This window comes from Pan paniscus, chromosome 22 (assembly GCF_029289425.2).
Source record: "Pan paniscus chromosome 22, NHGRI_mPanPan1-v2.0_pri, whole genome shotgun sequence".
Classification (NCBI taxonomy): Eukaryota; Metazoa; Chordata; class Mammalia; order Primates; family Hominidae; genus Pan; species Pan paniscus.
In genome coordinates this window covers 31,352,112-31,365,659 of record NC_073271.2, presented here as the reverse complement: position 1 = coordinate 31,365,659, position 13,548 = coordinate 31,352,112, and positions in this window count along the sequence as shown.

Genomic DNA, 13,548 nt, shown 5'->3' with positions numbered 1-13,548 from the left:
GGAGCAGCAGGAAGCCCCCACCTGACCTCCTGACAGTCTCGGTCAATTCCGGCCCTTTGCCATGTCATATTGCAGGAGGGCAGAGCATCCCTTTGGCCCCCAGGCTGAAGTTTAACCCCTATGATCCCACCCAGTTGGACACCTCTATGGTACACTGCACATTTTATCCATTTGACTATCAGGAAGCTTGACCGCATTATTCCCTTGATCAGGACTGTCGATTTCATGCTGTCATCAACGGTAGGGCTGCAAAGAGGACAGCTGTAACAATCACCAGGACCTAATCCCTCCCACGAGCCGCTGAGCACCAGAGGCACACGTTAATATTCAGTAGAAGAGTCATGGAGGCTTGGCTTTTTATTCACAAGGAAAAAAACAATCCCTATTGGCAGCTGAAGAGACAGCCCCTCTGGGGACCAATTATTCTATTTTGTGCTATACATACTGCAGCAGGCTGCTGCCAGCCCCCCTGGGAGCCGCTCCGCTGGGTTTCCCTAACGGAGGCCAGGCTGGTGCTCTAGACACAAGTTGTTCTTCATGTCAAAACTCCTGCTAATGACACAATTAAGTAACTGGGGACCACGGAGAAGCTCTTAATTAGGTAAATACTGCTCTCTGGGAAATGATTGCCCAGTTTTAGGCAAGTCATTGCTGTCAGATTGCTAGAAGATGCATGCTCTGTGGACAAATGAAGCAGCATTTTAAGATCCCGATTTCTCTCTGATTCTTTCTTTTTATTTCGTAGTGGAGAATACTTATCATTTTTTTTAGAAATAGTGCAGGTTGCTCTATTTTAAGAATTTATGTCCTTTAGGTTTGCAAAAGGAAAGGGATCACATAGGGAGGAAAGGATGGCTAAATATTCTCTCAGGTACAGAACACTTTGATTGCGTATGACCATGTTTTGGAAATCTCTCAACAACTGATGTCATCTTACATTGGCCAAATTAAATTCACACATGCTTGGATTAATTTTTTGTTCAGAACCTCCCTGCCCTTCTTGCATTTCAATATGAATCATACATTTCAATATTGTTTTCCTATTCTTCATTCAGATTATTTTTTAAATCAGGTTATATTTAAGGGCTGTTGGAGATATGCTGCACGCATGATTTCTGCCATCTATCAGCTATGTTTTTATGAGCTCCATTTTAGCCAGGAGGCTGGAAAAGTCACATCCCGCTGGCAGATTTGAGCAGGGAGGGGAGGTCATACATGATTTTGCAAAGTAGTTCTTACTTGCATTTCTTTTAGTTCACATTGTTTGGATTTGGGCATTTTTAAGACATATTTTTAATATGGAAACCGTTTGTCTCAGTTTAGGGAACTGAGTACATGCTTTCTGAGAACTCCTCTGCTTGTCAATGATGTTTCCTTTGATAAAGAAACTTGGAAGTTTCGTTAATTCACCTTTTTGTATTACAAAATGACAAGCTGAAGAAGTTTCTCCCAATTACATATTGATCTAATTATTTATTATGAATATCTATTGTGGCATAATAATATTTATAGGAACAGCAGGCATGTCCATTGTTATCATTCTTTATATTTTTGGTTTATGCTTGTGTAAGATTAGCTGAATCTATGCTAAAATTGAAATTCATTTGATCATATCAATCATGGGAAAAAGTCAGCACAATTTGATTGCTTGTGGATTGGGAAATTAAGTGGTGAAGACCACATTCAGTGGTGAAGACATCTGATTGGCCACTTTACCATGGTTCTCATTGTGTAGTTTTCAATTGCATGCAGTTACTCATTCTTAGTACTCATTCTTTGCTACTTTTATTAACCTGAGTTGCTACCTATTCAGTTAAGATCACTGGTGGGAGACAGAAAGAGGAGTCTGCCTTCTCTTTGCTTTGCACTGGTCTATGCACCTTGCTTCATTTCCTTTCTTATTGTCCCTGCTTTCTGGCCACTTCCTACGACCATCTGCCCCATCATCTCTGCTCCTCTTCTCTACTTCTTCTGATCATCTCTACTCTCTCATCTTTTCTACTTCCCTTCTGACTCAACTGATACCCATCTACTTTCACAGGTAGTCCACCAGCTCCCCTCCACCCCTGCTGTTCATGCCCTTTGTCTCCAATGAGGCCTTCAAAATCTTCCCCCTTCCTGCTTCACTTCGTTTTCCCACTTGATACTCCTAAGCCCTGCCCAGCTGACATTCCTTGGTCAAACATTTCAGCTGGGCTCTCCCACTCACTGGGGACCCTCAAGGCCCCTATGACCTACTCTTAGGCCTGCTGAGCCAACCACAACCCCAGATTACTCTCAAAGTCTGCTTTTCAGTTCTTGATTTTAGACTTTGGAGAGTCACTGAAGAAAGTCTTGGACATGGGCAGACCTGATCCATGTGTGGAGCAACTTCAGTTTTAATCCATAAATCTTTCATTCCTTTAGGCTGTAGAGCCTAAAACACTCCCTACAGAAGTTGTATAATGCCTTCTCCCTCCTGAAATACACAATCTTAATACTGCCTCTTGACTTTTGTTTAGCAACTGTTTTTTGATCATCTCCTTCCTACTCTGAATGGTAGCTAAATGCTGAAGATGTAAGGGTAAAGAAAGCAGGTGCTGCACCTCCCTGCAAAGAGTGTATCACCTAGTGGTTATTGTTAGAAGGTTGGGTGGAGGATAGATAAGTAAACAGAAGATCATGAAACAGTGCCATGAAAGAGCACAAAGAAGGAGAAGAAACATGAAACTTTGGGCCAGGAAAAGCTTTGGCAGGTCATTCACCTTCTTCATTTGCTGAAATCAACGACATTCAGTATGAACTTCTTTAGCTAACTTCCTCTGAACATGCAAGAATTTTGGTCTCTTTGATTCTGTCTTTAATCTCATTTCAGCCTCAGAGGAAATGCTGTCATTCTCCACCAGAAGTCTACTCTTCCATCTGCTCTCTTGATGCCATTCTCTCTAGCCTAGTCAGAAACACCATCACCTAATTCAGTGGTCCCCAACCTTTTTGGCACCAGGGACCAGTTTTGTGGAAGACAATTTTTCCATGGACCAGGGGGGTTGGGGGAGATAGTTTCAGAGGCATTAGATTCTCATATGGAGTGCACAACCTGGATCCCTCACATGCACAATTCACAATAGGATTCGCGATCCTATGAGAATTGAATGCTGCCATTGATCTGACAGAAGGCAGAATTCAGGCAGTAATGCTCGCTTGTCCCCTGCTCACCTCCTGCAGTATGGCCTGGTTCTGGTCCATGGCCCAGGGGTTGGGGACCCTTGACCTAAATCATCACTCTTTATAGAATGTTACATCTCTCTTTTCCCAGGGGCATCTTTCCCTTTGCCTTCAAAACTGCACACCTTCATCTGAATAATGATTAAACTCTGCTGCTCACCATTAAAATGGGCTGATTGCTCCAAGCAGTATCTAGAAAGAAACTGTTTCTAGTTCTTCACCCCTAATCATTTTTCTAGATTTTTGCAAAGAATAATCATTAAATATTTCATATGTATAAAAAAATAAAGAATAGTTTATATAGTATACTTTATGTCAGAGTTTGTTTCCTGTTGTTATAATAGAACACCTGGGCTGGGTGTGGTGGCTCACACCCGTAATCCCAACACTTTGGGAGCCCGAGGCAGGCAGATCACCTGAGGTCAGGAGTTTGAGACCAGCCTGGCCAACATGGTGGAACCCTGCCTCTACTAAAAATACAAAACACACACACACACACACACACACACAGAAAAACAATTAGCCAGGTGTGGAGACGGGCACCTGTAATCCCGTCAGAGGCTGAGGCAGGAGAATTGCTTGAACCTGGGAGGCAGAGGTTGCATTCAACAGAGATTGTGCCATTGCACTCCAGCCTGGGCAACAAGAGTGAGACTCTGTCTCAAAAAAACAAAACAAAACAAAGCAAAACAAAAAACACTTGACACTGGGTAGTTTATAAAGAAGATAGGTTTATTTGGCTCATGATTCTGGAGGCTGAGAAGTCCAAGAAGCATAGCACTGGCATCTGCTTGGCTTTGGTGAGGACCTCAAGCTGAATCAAAACATAACAGAGAAGAGGAAGGGGAAGTGGGAGCATGCAAAGGGCATGAGAGGAAGCCTCACTTTATAGCAACCTGTTCTCAGGCAACTAGTCCATTCCTAAGAAAACTAACCCAGTCTCTTGAGAAAGACAATCTATCTTTTCGACCTAATCACCTCTTAAAGGTACCACCTTCCAACACTATTACATTGGCAATTAAATTTCCACATGAGTTTTGTGAAGGATAAACCACATCTAAGCCATAGCACTCTGTTAATTGATTAACTGAATTCATTCACTCACTCATTCATTCATTCAAAGGTGTAATAAAGATTCTTGTGGTTACTACTCAATAAAGTATTAGAAATCAAACATTATTCGATCAATTGTGGCTCTCAATATCATTCTCCTCCTTGCCACATGGAAAGAACAACTCTCTTGATTTGGTGTTTCTCACTCCTATGCATTGCCTTATACATTTGCTACATACTTATTCTAAAACACAACGAATTATGAAACTTCAAATAAATGGGACTATGCCTATATAGCCTTCTGCAAATTATTTTTATGTAATATTTTGTATCTTGAGATATACCCATGTCGATAGGTATATTTTTCTCCTGAATTGCATTCCATTGTTTTTTGTGTATCTACTCATGCACACAAACACATACATACATACATGGGTCCCATTTATAATCCATTCTCCTGGGGTTACACATTTAGATATTGTAAAACAATGTGTGCATTTTTTTTTTTTGCCATGAATATTCTTGTTTGTTCTTTCTTATGAACACATGTGAGAGCTACTTCAGGGTAGAGATATGGAGTGGAATTGCTGGGTTGCTTGAACAAATAAATGTGAACAACACTGTGATTGCCACCTTGGTCTACAGAACCACCTTGGAAATACAGAGCCCACTTGGTGGCTGTAAAATAAAAAATAAAGCGGGAGGAGATAATATGTCATGATGGTATAATTATGGTGGGAAACAAAACACAAATCTTTATTTCAAATCTGTGTAGTAATCATTATACCCAGCTTCCATCGGCATATTGAAAGACATTGAAATCCAAAAGCTAGATTTCAAGATTTGGCTTCCAACCAAGGTATTTTAAATTAGAAAACATGGTTTGTGCATCAGATTTTTTTAAGTACCTTTGCCCATCTCTCTGTTCTTTTTATTTTAAAAACCAGTGAACTCTTTTCTCGTTAACCTAACCAGCACAAGCTTGGCAAAATAATTCCAGAGGACATGTGTTACTCTCATGATTGGGGTCCAAATTAGTCTAAATTAACCTGCTGTGGCAGTCTGCAAATTCCTTTCCCTACCCTGAGCAGTTTTTTTCCTCTGCTCAACTATGGTAACTAACAACTGTGCAATGGTTCTGAAACCAAAACCACAATTGCAGTACTTATATTTAGACCATTGCCTTGTGTTGCCAATTTAGAAAAGATGTGGTTAAACCAACAGTCTCTTCGACTGCTGGCATTTCTCATGTTTTAAATTAAAAATAAAAGTCGATTCTTCTTCTATAACACAATTAATTTGCCATTGACACAGGAGTTAAATGACACATTCATCAAGATACTTCTCACCAATATAACAAATTGAGCATCTTACCCTAAAAGCCTCATGGGAGAGTAATTTGCCAATATTTAGTACTTATTCTGTTTCAATGATTCCAGCAAATATAAAAAAACTATTATAAAGTTTTACAAAAATTTGCTGATGGTGAGATTAATTATATAACTGGCACTAATATTTGACAGTTTTCATATGTTCTGAAGACACTCTAACCAAAGGAGAAAAGTCAAAACACGTTGAGATGCCTAGTGGAAATGAGATTTCCTGTGAAAAATAAATAACACTGATTTATTTTTGTCTTGCCTATCAGTATGTATTAATGGACACAGGAAGGTATCGGGGGAAATGTTGACACATCCATAAACAAAGATGTGAAGACTTTTCTATCTAGAACCTTCTGAAGAATGGATAGATGTGTTGCTGTTATTCCCACCACAGTACACAAAAACGTTGGAAATGTACTTTTTCCTTAGAATTGTTCTGGATAAATTTTTCAGAAGAAGCCTACAATCTGTGGAGACACACAATCTCTCGCATGTCATAAGCCATATTATAAGTTTAATGTCCTATGGATTTAATAGAGACAATCTATGTGTTAGCCAGTTGGTGACAGAAAATAATAGCAATTGATTTGCAGCAAGAAGAAGGAGGTATTTGTAGAAGAAACTTTTCTCTGTGTTAAGAAATACAGCCAAGCAGTTGAGAAAAGATTTTTAATAAAGATCTGTTGAAGTCACTTTGCGTGTGAGTGGCCTCTTTATTCTTATCTGATTATTAGGGCTAAATGCACAGTCCCTCATGTCAATGAAGGCAATTATGAAACAAAACCAAAGTTTCATTCATCAGCATTGCGTTCTGGCCACCAATGTCATTTCTTCTTTTTGTGACATGGAAGTCATATATTAATTTTATGCCCTCTTTAGCTGGTTTTCGTTCTTTCCATGGTGGTAGATGATATAACTAGTTACATGTCTTGAATAATTAGGAGCAGGTATAACATAATCGACTGAAGACCTTTTCCACATCTTATATTATCATTAAAAATGATTAAATTGGGCCTATAAAATGATAGGGTATATATCCACATTACTTTGTTTTTTGTTTGCTTGTTTTACTTATAAAAGGTAAGTGACACCGAAGTCAGATATTTGTATGTATTCTCAGCAGCAAATTTTCCTCCAAAGCTTTAGACAATAGGAATGTATTTTGAAAAAGGCTGCAACTGAATGATTGAAAATAAGAAAGGATAAATAAATTGGACAAAAAAATAAATCTGGTTAAATAATACTTTTAGTTTCAGTGGAAGACAAAAGCAATAAGGGATTGAATTTACAGGATATAAACTAATTAGGAGAGGTTTTGCTTGTAGATGGAATTATTGAAAAAGACTTAGCTTCCTTTAATGAAAATCATCATCATCATTTTTAAGAGATTACAGGCTATGGAAAGATTGACAGTTAAACGAAGTGTATTAATGTGAATAAATAGGTCACTCACTGACCATCGCTGAGCCACTCTGAGCAGCAATACTTTATAAACCAATATCTTAAATAGACCTGTATTGGTTAAAAAAAATATTTGGTTAGAATGATTAACAACCAGATATTAATGATTCAATAGATGTCATTCTTATTATTGCCAGAGAAGGGTCTAAGCTCTATCTTAGGAAGCAACAACCTTTGAAGTGGTCTTTTTCTTCCAGGCTTAAAACCATTGCCTTGACCTGGTTGGGCCATTGGCGGGAATGCCATGAAAACCTTAGATGTGCCGGATCCCTGACACCAATGTCCTGACCACTTCCTAACTCAGAAAATTACATTCTGATTATCGATGCTCTCTTCTTGTGGCTGTATTTTTACAAGATTAATGACTCTGGTTGGAATCTCATTTCCTCTTAGAATTAATGCTGCAAAATTAATGAGCCACCTGGTCACGTTTCAAAGGGTAAATAAATGACCATTCTTTTTATGGGTCAGGGTCAGGGATGACTCCTCTGTGACTCACAAGCCAGGAATGAACACAAGTGATTAGACTCGTGGGCCGAGAAGCCAACGGCCGTCATGAGGGTGCCCGGCAAGAGTCGTTGAAGAAGGAGCTTATCATCGTTCTTCAATCTAGTCAATAGTCTGGGTTTTCCAGGACTCTTTAGAGTTAAAGTTGCTAAGAAAAGGCAGCACACATAGCTCTGTGAGCCTCCTTGCTTTCTCAGGATGTATGCTCTTGTGTGCATGTACACACATAAATACACACACACACACAATATACATTCCATTCATGCAGGAGGTGTATTTTCCAAACTTAGCATAACACCTAGCACCTGCTGTGTGTTCAATATATGTTTGAGGAAAGAGTGGAAAAGGGAAGGAGAGAAGGAAGGGGGGAGGTAAGAACAGAGAAAGAGGAAAAAAAGGACAATTTTCTCACTGAAAAGCTCGTGAGGACTTGACCTTAAAAATCAAAACAAGGATGCAAAGTTTTCAAATCCTGATACTGTTGCAGGTTACTGTTCTCAACCCCAAGATCATCCGAAAGTGACAAAATTCCTAAGAGACGTTTTGGTGCCCTGAATGAAGTTCCCTGAGAGATTGCATCCAGAAATCTATATTTTTATGAAGTTCTCAGGTGAATGTAGCATTTCTCTTTGGGAACTATGGGAACCTTTTGCTGAATTCATGCCTGACTTAACCTATATTGTTGGTGCCCCATTTTTAATTTGCTCTTCAAATGGGACAGAGATTTCAAAAGGTAGAAAATGCCACAGAGACTGTTGTTATACAGCTTTGCAAATGGAAGTCTAGAGATGCAAAAGCAATGTGATAAACCTCAAACAACACGGTCTAGCCTAGGACCCTTGCTTTCCCATAGTGGTCCTGAGATTTGTCAACAATGCTATATCATGTGCCCAAGCATATTTTCCAGGCTCAAGGTTGCATTCAGAACAGTTCAGTTTCTCTTAACTTGTCGGGAGACAACAGTGCCTCGTACTTAAAGGTGATGGCCCCAGAGTCAGCTGGCCCATGTTTGAATCCTGCCTCCACATTTAAATCCAATAGCTATTAACGTCTTGAGCAAATGCTTAACCCTGTGCCTGGGTTTTCTCACTTGTAAAATGGGCTACAAGTGTGATACTTGTACAATGAGAGAGAAGGAGGTAGAATCTGTCTCACAATATAGATTCATCAGTTACTATATTAAGTAAGTACTTAGTAGAGTCTTCAAAATGGAGCTATTCTTATATATCTAATTTCTTATATATTTTACTATGTATAGAATATCTTATATTTGTATATTTCTTAAATTCGGTATTTCTTAGCAACTTTAGCACAAAACTTGCAGACTATGATGACTCATTTGGCACTGAGATGAATACAGGTCACACCTGGACAGCAGAGCTGCAGATGGAGCTGGCTGGCTGTCTATAGCCTTCTTCTCAGTCCTTAAACTTCCTGGTGAACAAGAATCACCCAGAGAGCTTGTTAAATATGCACACCCCTAGGCCTCATTCTCTGGAGCGTCTCATTCAATGTATCTAGGGTGGGGCCCATCATCTGCTTTTTGAAGCAGGGCCCTGATTACACACACCATGGGCCAGGCTTTGAGACATGGCTTTATCCCACATAGAACCAAGTCTGAGTCCTTTCATCATGCTGCCTTCATCTCTCTGACAGCATGTGGTTGGAACATCAGGGACCAAGTCAGAAGTCTCTTGCAAGATTTGCAGGTCCTAAAGGCAACCACACCTGCCTCTGACCTTCCAGTGCAGAGCCTGACTTGTCTGCACAGGGCCCCTTCTTGATTGACCTGGAGGCATGTTCTCTTGTGGCAAAGTCTAGACTGAGAAGGCCGCTATCCTCATACCATTAATATATCTCTCTGGATTGAAAGCAAATGAGTCAGGGGAGATTGGAAAGCCTTTCCTTCTGATTTTCCCCCTCCCTTCCCCCTGGTGCAATCCCGACAATTATCTGGAGTCTCATGCACAGGCTTGGAGTTGAAGAACCCACACCAAGTTCTCCGTATGTTTCGCATGGGGAGAAGGGAGGTTGCTCTTTGTGCACGTTCATCCTGGCTGGTGCACAAGCATACACACACACTCGCATCCTCATGGGCATCACGGCAGTTCTCAGGAGCATTTCCTCCCAACAGGAAGCACACTGACTGACTTCCTCCATGTGAAAGGACTGTCCTCCTCTGAAACCTCTGTGACACTCTGTCATGGCACATTTCTCATGACACTTGACCCTTATTCCTCATGCAGTCACTCTTTAAGGATCATTTACATTTGGAGGTATAATGCATTTGACACTCCCTCTTCTATGTGACAGATTACTTTTTTTGTGTGTGTGTGACAGAGTCTCACTCTGTCGCCGAGGCTGGAGTGCAGTGGCACCTTGTTGGCTCACTGCAACCTTCGTCTCCTGGGTTCAAGCAATTCTCCTGCCTCAGCCTCCCGAGTAGCTGGGATTACAGGTGCCCAACACCTTGCCCAGCTAGTTTTTATATTTTTAGTAGAGACGAGGTTTCAGCATGTTGGCCAGGCTGGTCTCAAACCCCTGACCTCAGGTGATCCACCCACCTCTGCCTCCCAAAGTGCTGGGATTATAGGTGTGAGCCACCATGCCTGGCCACAAATTACTTTTAGCAATACTCATATAATAATTGTGATCTACAACATTAATTTCAATTTTTAAAATACCACTTAAATTCTGTACCTACACCATGTGGGAACTAATATTTGCACCTACCAAGCAAAATTATCACGCCTTGTAGTTTACACTCAGTTTCATTATTTTAAGTTTTCAGTTTCATTGTTTTAAGTTTTAAACATTAAAAATCCAAAGGGACACATCGAACAAAAAAATATGTAATTCAAGCTCAATTTTTTGGACTTTATAATCAGAGTGTTATCATCAACTATTTTGAATCCACCCTTTAAATCCAAGAATGTTATATGGGCTGGAGATAACAATAGACCTCAATTAGTGACAAACTTAGACTCTCAAAACAAATACATGCAGCTGAGTCCTTAGGGAACACTATATAACTGGAGTTCTAGAATTAACTTCCCTGTAGAACAAAATGTTTATTAAAGGACAACTAATAAAGATGTGCTAATTGAAGTTGACATAGATATTATTATCAAAACTCAACAGTAATTGCAGCAGTTATTTATAACTCAGACCAGAGGTCAGCAAACATTTTCTGTTAAGGACTAGATAGTAAATAGTTTATTCTCTGTGGCCATCTGGCCTCTGTCACGACTACTCAACTTTGCCATTGTAGCATGAAAGAAAGCTGCCATAGATAATAAATATGTAAATGAATAAGAGTGACTGGCTCCAATAAAACTTTATCACAGAAACAGACAGCCAGCTGCACTGAGCCAAGCCCTAACTTTTTTGGAGAAGTATTTTATCACAGATATTGTTTAGAATTACTGGCTTTTTGTCAGTTTTGTTATTGTTTTTAAATTCTCTACAGAAAACGCACCTCCTACTGCCAAAGCTGGACTGTCACCCACTGTCTGCTCTTGATACTCTATTATCTACTTCTCACTGTGGCGTGGGCTCCTGAAGGCAGGCTTGATGTCCAATGCATCTTGGTGGCCCCAGGTCCTACCAGAGGCCCTTGAACATTGGGTGTGCTTAATGGACATTTCTGAAATACATGAACCCAAATGTACCTTAGATTTAAACCAAGTTTTGCATTTGCTAATTACTTTCATATAACTTATTCAATGTACTGCTAGCAGGCTTCTAAAAAAACAATGTATTATGTATACAGTAAACATATCATCTTCACACCACTAAACAACCATCTCCTAATTTCTCAAAGAAAATATGTATTTATATAAGTAAATGGTATGTAAATTATCATTTATTTGTATAAATAGTATTTGTTGTATACTATTTATTTATATTTAGTGTTTAATAATAAATGTTACTTAGTAATTAGTATTATTAGTATTATTTAGTAATAAATATCAAATATAAATAAATAGTATATAACAAATACTATTTACATAAGTAGTAATTAAATAAATACATATTTTAAACAACTACTTATATATTTTTAAATAACTAAATATTTATATAAATACTTAGTATTGAGATAATATATGTTATATAAGATATATATTTTTATTTAGTAACTAGATAAATATTTACATATTTTAAGTAACTAAATACTTATATAAATACTTAGTTTTTATTTAATATATATTTATATACTATATATTATATCTTTTTCTTTTCTTTTTTTTTTTTTTTTGAGATGGAGTTTCTCTCTTATTGCCCAGGCTGGAGTGCAATGGTGTGATCTCAGCTCACCACAACCTCCGCCTCCTGGGTTCAAGCGATTCTCCTGCCTCAGCCTCCCGAGTAGCTGCGATTACAGGCATATGCCACCATGCCTGGCTAATTTTATATTTTTGGTAGAGATGGGGTTTCTCCATGTTGGCCAGGCTGGTCTTGAACTCCTGATCTTAGGTGATCTGCCCCCCTCATCCTCCTAAAGTGCTGGGATTACAGGCGTGAGCCACCACGCCCGGCCTCTTTCTTGTTTCTTTTGCAAATTTAAGGGCGCCAGCACTTCTTCCTCTGACAAATGTTTTATGCCTGATCAGAATTCTTTGTTCTGTCTTCTTTATCCGCTTCACAGACCAGTTTTCTGAAGCCAGGGCTGCCCATCCTCCTGTCTTGTAATTTCAGCCAACTGTGAAGAAGCCTTTGGCCATGTCACATTAAGAGAACAGGTGCTGCTGCGTCACCCTCTCCTCAGCCACCACGTTCCCCACACTGGCAGGTGCTCCCTGTGCTAAAACAGACACCTGTTGGCGTTTGCCATCAATTTGCTGTGTGCAGTGTTCCAGAAGACATCTGCCCTTTGTCTGAAATCTCCCATTTTCTGAAGTCTATTAATTCCTTCTCCTGGGATGTGTTTCCTCTTGGCCATCAGTTTTTTTGCAGGATGTGTGCAGACGTCCGTTTGCATTTGCTTTCCTGAGACCTACCAGAGTGTAGGTTAGAAGCAGACTGTCCAGAGCCAGCACAGTGGAGTCGAAGGCTAACTTCTGCTTTTTAGCTGGGTGCCCTTGAGAAAATGCCCTCTTTAAGTCTCACTTTAGTTTGTCTTTAAAATGAGGACACTAGTCCCTGTTTCGTAGAGTCAATATGGAGATTCAATGAAATCGCATATGCAAAACACCTGATCTAGCACCTGCACTTAAAAGGAGCTCGGCACGTGATATGTTAATGTTATTCTCAGGGCTGCCATATCTGGCCGTGCGGTTTGTGTACTGCACAAAAGCACCCATCCAAAGGAAGTGGGCAGAGGGTGAAAGCGTTGGTTTCTGTCATTAATCTGCCTAGAGGATTCTCCTTTTTAAGTTTGTCTTCCTGGATGGTTATCTTTTGTTTAATTAATCTGCCAGGAAGGATGGCCTTTGTGACTATAGGGAGGTGCTCCCTATAAGCCTTTCATTTCTCCTCTCACTCCCAGGCCCCTCCTTTCATTCTCTCTAGGATCTCTTTCAAAAGCTTTACCCTCACCAGTGAAAGACAAACCCTACATGAAACCCAGACATGGTGGTTAGCCCCTGTTCTTCTTCAGGCAGAGAGGGGCTGTCTACAGTTCAGGTAGGTCACAGCTATCAACCGTGCCACCCTGTGCCGGGGAGGAGTCCCAATGTCTTTCTCTAGCTCGTGGTTGGGTGGAAGAGTGAGATGTGAAAAGAAACAACATCCTTGAAGTGGGGAGTTTAAGGAGGACTTGGGGGGTCACACACAATGCTCTCAGAGCCAGCAGAAGGGCCCCTGCTAGGCCGGGATGTGGATATACCTTCAGGGAGGAAGCCACACTTGTTTTGAATCTTAGCCCATGGGGAAGAAATGCCCAGATATAGTTAGATTGAAGAAAGCGCTCCAGGCAGAGGGAATTTGGGATATTTTTAAA